At 42.8% G+C, this 5427-nt stretch overlaps 1 pseudogene; it reads right to left on the minus strand.

Annotated features, from left to right (window-relative positions):
* Positions 1-1165: 1165 nt before the first annotated feature.
* On the minus strand, positions 1166-1323 carry LOC144328808 (U4 spliceosomal RNA; annotated as a pseudogene).
* Positions 1324-5427: the final 4104 nt, after the last annotated feature.

Below are 5427 nucleotides of genomic sequence, written 5' to 3' on the forward strand. Positions count from 1 at the left end.
ACCCACCATGACTCTTTCCTTGGTTCATCAAACACAGTTTCCAGGCGTATTTTCAACTTGCCAGAACACCAGTAAGCAATACTACCAAAATAGTTTTGTGGGCAGAGTTGTACACCTGTGGAGACAACCTTTTAATTGGTTTTATCTGCTTCAGTGAAAGGGCTGCAGAGGATGCTCTTTAGCTCTCCTTTTATGACTGCCGCCTTTGTTCGCCCACTTTTTAGAGATCCAGATAGGAACAAACAAAGGTAACAAGCCGTTGGCCTCCTGCTGTGAGCCCAAAGAAGAGGCTGCCTGGAGGGTCTGGCGTCAGATGCATCCAGTCATCCATGGCAAGGAGACTGATGGGCAGATGCTGCCCTGTGGAAGGAGGGGCAAAGGGTATCTGACCTGAAAATTTCGTCAGACAGATATTCTGTTTGAGAGCAGAAACATATATTCCACGCCATACTCTTTCAAAGCACGAGAAATAAATAACTGGAGAAATCTGAAGACACACTTCTATAAAACTGGTGAAGATAATGCTCAGCATTCTAAGTTCTTATTAGGTAAAGAAAACTGTTAATTTTTTCTCTTTTGCTGATTTCAAGATGCCGCCTTTGAGTATCATCAAAACATGCAATAGCAGGCTCAGGTTCTGATCCAAAATTGCATAGAGTAGACCCACTAAAATCAATGTGACTTACGTTAGTCATGAGTCCTACTGGTTTCCATGGATCTCCTATAAGCATAACTAAGTCAGGATCCAACCCATCAGGGATATGAATTATGTGCTTGAGTGCAATTCTGGAGTCAATATTCCACATTTTAATTTTTGTATTCTCAGAAAATGTTTATTTAAAAAACAAACAAAAAAGATACCCTCTAGTGCCACTCTAGTGTGGGTCAGAAAAAAATGCTTACCAGCTTTCACTTACATGACAGTAGTGATAATAAAGCAGGATTACATGTCATCCATGAAAAAACGGTATTTATGTGTCATTGTAATCCATTCATTGGTTTATGGATCAAGAGTCCCAGAGGGAGTGTCAGAAATCCCAACAATGTCTCCAAGCACTGATTTTGCATTTGGAATGCTGCTGTAGTTGACAGATGTGCAAAATCCCTTTGCATCACGGCAGCTCCCCTGAAACCAGACAGCTGAGGCTGTAAAACAGCAACTTTTCCACAGCTAAGTTAAGAGACATTCAGATATACTGCTGTTGCATCCCCATTCTGCAGCAATATGCTGCTCAGCAACAATGTTTTCGAGTGGTTTTCAGTTAGCAATAATCGTACCTCAGATTAACTTCATTGGCTACGATGCTTTCCGCGCACAATTCAAAGTGTTGGTGCTGACCTTTAGAGCCCTAAATGGCCTCGGCCCAGTATACCTGACGAAGTGTCTCCACTACCATTGTTCAGCCCGGACACTGAGGTCCAGCTCCGAGGGCCTTCTGGCTGTTCCCTCACTGTGAGAAGTGAGGTTACAGGGAACCAGGCAGAGTGCCTTTTCGGTAGTGGCGACCGCCCTGTGGAACGCCCTCCCAGCAGATATTAAGGAAATAAACAGCTACCTGACTTTTAGCAAACATCTGAAAGCAGCCCTGTTTAGGGAAGTTTTTAATGTTTGATGTTTTATCGTGTTTTTAATATTCTTTTGGGAGCCTCCCAGGTTGGCTGGGAAAACCCAGCCAGATGGGTGGGGTATAAATAATAAATTATTATTATTATTATTATTATTATTATTATTATTATTATTATTATTATTACTGTGCAGCATATACTGAATATGCTGTCTTAGTACTGATAGCAAACCTTCCCATAAATGGAGGCCAAGTCAGTTTGATACTGAAGGAAGTGACGAGGTTACAATTGGCTGCCTCACCATACCAGGCAAGGTGCAGAGACTCATGTCATGTGGAGGGATGCTCCAGTTATTTTCACACCTGAAGCCCTCCATTCCACTCATCGTGGAACCCAGCACCCAAGGCCCACACACAATGATGTCATACCTGTATGTGTGGAAGAGCTTGTGTGCAGACCCCTCCTATATTTAAGTGGCTTACAATATATAAAATCCTAAAATACTCAAAGCAAATCAAATGCTTAAACAAAAATGATGTTTTTAAAAATGAGAGCTGAGATTCTCACGATTCCAAGAATAAGCTGTGGGCTGCCAAATAACTTAATGTGTGTATATCTGACAGTCCCTGGATTTCTAGTGAACACTGAATCTTCCACTTTGGGATGATAGCCTTCCAAAATGTATGACAAATAGTAATTCCATTTGCCGGCCAAGTTTCAACCATGTAATCTTCAGTGGCATAAATGTTGCAAATAGAGACTTCTTAGGAGAAATCCTCCTCTCCTCAAACATTCAAAATCTGAGTAGAGGTCTAGCTGCAATTACAAATGGCCATGTGCAAGTAGGGATGACTGAGGAGATTGATTACTATGATGGCCAAGGCAGGCGGGCTTGATGTGTACCTCCTGAACTAATGTGCAAACTGGAACATAATTATCCTTTGAATTCTGCACTTCTCTGAATATTATTATATAGGTCTCACCTCAAAAAAACTACCAACAGGCATTAGGATGCCTGTGTTTTAGGATAAGATGTGTTTATAAATGCGTATGTTGAGATAAAACGCATTTCTAAATTCAATTTTTAATAAAGTGGGTGTCCAAATAGAAATTTTCAAGCAGACTTCTTTTTTAAAAAAAATGCAGATTGATGCAGAAATAGGACAGATTTATGAATGGACACCTACAAATAATGGACACAGACCAGAAGGAGACTGATCTGTCTATCAGATTACAGATCAAACAAGTGCTTTTTCTTATGCCTCATGTGCAAAGCATAGTAGGTATGTGTGGCCTTTACGCTGTTGTGTCATTATTTTAGAAGGATAATGCACACAAATATACACAATCTTTGGATGGCAAATTCTACTCATAGCTAAGAAGATTGCTTAGAAGAGTGGTGTGGGATGGAGCCTTGATGCCGTTTTCCTCAGCTCTGCAGAAGGTGAACATTGTCACAATCTCACAACTCTTCATGACCTTTGCAGAATAATCTGCTGTTTTTATGTCCCCCTCCTGGGGTTTGAAGTTTTCATGTTGGCTTTGTCAAGTATGTTCAGCCAATAAAAGCTTATCCGTTTACTTTCTTTCTGTTTCTTTTCCTACCCTGGCTTCCTAGAAGTTAAAAGTGTGTATCGTAAAACAAAGCTGACACAATTGACATCTTAAAATGTTTTTTCCTTAAGCCTGAAAAAGTTCTCTTTACTCACCGCACCTGTACTGAGACTCTAGGCATACATGTTAATAATTTTAATGGCTGAAACCACACAATCAGGGGGGGTTCAAGGGGGGGTTCAGTGTTGTTTCAAAGCATTCACTTTTTACTCCTTAACATGTAAGAACAATGGAATATTGTACACAATCGGCGCAATGAGCAAGAGGCCAAGGGCCCCACAGGCTGGGTATTTAAGCTCCCCCTGGGTGTGGTGCCAAGCACTGCTACTGGCCAGTTGGCACCACGTCCAGTGGAACTCCCTCTAAATTCCTGCCACCATTGGCCACTTTGGTAGCAGGAAGACGATCCAGCCTGCTAGATGTCAGTTCACAGGGGGGACCTGGGGCCCACCCGCAAACCACCCACCTGAGGAAGGCAAACGGACTTGTTAAAAGTCCTCTTCCAAAGAGCAGGAATGCAATGCTAATGAAAAATGGTGGGAATTCGCCATGGATTGAAAATGAATGACATACCCTCCAACATTTCTCTGATCAAAATAGGGACGTCCTTAGGAAAAGTGGGACATTCCTGATGAAATCAGAAACCAAGACAGCCTTTGTAAATCCGGGGCTGTCCCTGGGAAATAAGGACACTTGGAGGGTCTGTGATTGTTGATGAGAAGATCCATGTAGAAGGTCACCTGCTTACATGGAACAGGACCACATCGACTATCACCTCAGAAGTAAACAAGAAGCCATTTACAATGCCGCAGTCTTGAGCGAGCCCCATTTTGTGGAAGCAATTTTCCGTGGCAATTTTGCCACATAGGAAGCAAAGACCCCTTTGTGGGGTTTGAGCGCTCCTCTTTAGAATCCACTTCCAGTTCCTTAGAATTACGCCACACCAATTCACCGAAAGTCCACACTGCTTTTCTTTCGTCAGCAACCAATCAGCAGAACTGGAATAACGGCATTTGCTTTGCCTGCCTTGTCTAATCACTGTGACACGTACTTCAGTGCTCCGATGCCTGAACATGAATGAACCACAAAGGCCAGCCAGTGGCCTTTAAAGCTTCTCCTTGTAGTAATGAGCAACGCAAGACGCTTCCTGCTAAACAGAACTCCCAGTCCCTGCTGTCCTGAGAACAGGAAATCAAGCCCAAAGCTCAGTTCCTTGACATAACAGTAAGAGCAGCTTCTTTTATTTCAGTCCAGCTCTACATTTTTCCAGTAGTCCATATTTTAGGGGCCTCCACTGATATTGTTCTCACTCTGGTTGCTGTAAAATTGTTTCTCTTAAAGTATACGCATTACAGTGGCAATGTTTATGTCTCCTGCAAGGGATCTATTCAAATCAGGATCAGCAAAAGAGCTTAGATAACATGAGGCAGGTGAACCACCCTACTTCCTCCTCCACCACCACCAACTGCCACCTCCTTCTCCTCCCTTAATGTCTTTGTTTCGCTGCTCTTGCTTGAAGAGTTGGCAGTGTTGGCAGTCAGCTGACCCACCCAGAAAGCTTTTATGATCAGCTTCTGAGTCCTGAATTAGAATTTGGGTGATCTCTCCTTTTAAAAAAAAAATCCCAGCAGATACAAGAAAGCAACAACATAATTCAAACTAGAGTATCCTTGACATCTCTGCAATGGTGTTTTTAAAAATGATGTGAATGGAAGAGTCGGTGGGCTCTAGCGTGGGAACAGCGTCTGTTCTTTAAAATGAACAATAGAAGATGTGGACTTCCTGTCATGCACACATGTAAGTTTTACAGTTGCATGAGATCAGATGATACAAAGGGAGAGGAAGCACTGAAAGAAGGGGAAATCAGCTGGAGAAACTGAAATAACCCCTGCTTTACCCTCAGCTCCAGTCCCATGGCCTGATTTCCTATAAGTCAGTTTCCTACCTCTCTATGACTAGATAGGTCTTGGTCTAATTCAGGAATGGGGACTCTGTGAGTGGAATTTAACATCATGCAAATTCATTCATTCCATCAGCACACTTTCCAGACAGAATTTTTTCCCCTCTGCTCTCTGAATCCTTCAGAGAACTTTTTGGGGGAGGTATGAGGGAGGGGAGCAGGATGGCTCTGTCGTCCTTGCCGGAGTCTTTGCACTGGTTTCTACTAGCTTACTGGGATAGCTGAATCCAGCCCTGTGGCTCTCCAGATGTTTGACTCTAGCTCCTGTCTGCCCCCCAACAACAAGG

Source organism: Podarcis muralis, chromosome 8, assembly GCF_964188315.1.
Source record: "Podarcis muralis chromosome 8, rPodMur119.hap1.1, whole genome shotgun sequence".
In the NCBI taxonomy this organism is placed as follows: domain Eukaryota; kingdom Metazoa; phylum Chordata; class Lepidosauria; order Squamata; family Lacertidae; genus Podarcis; species Podarcis muralis.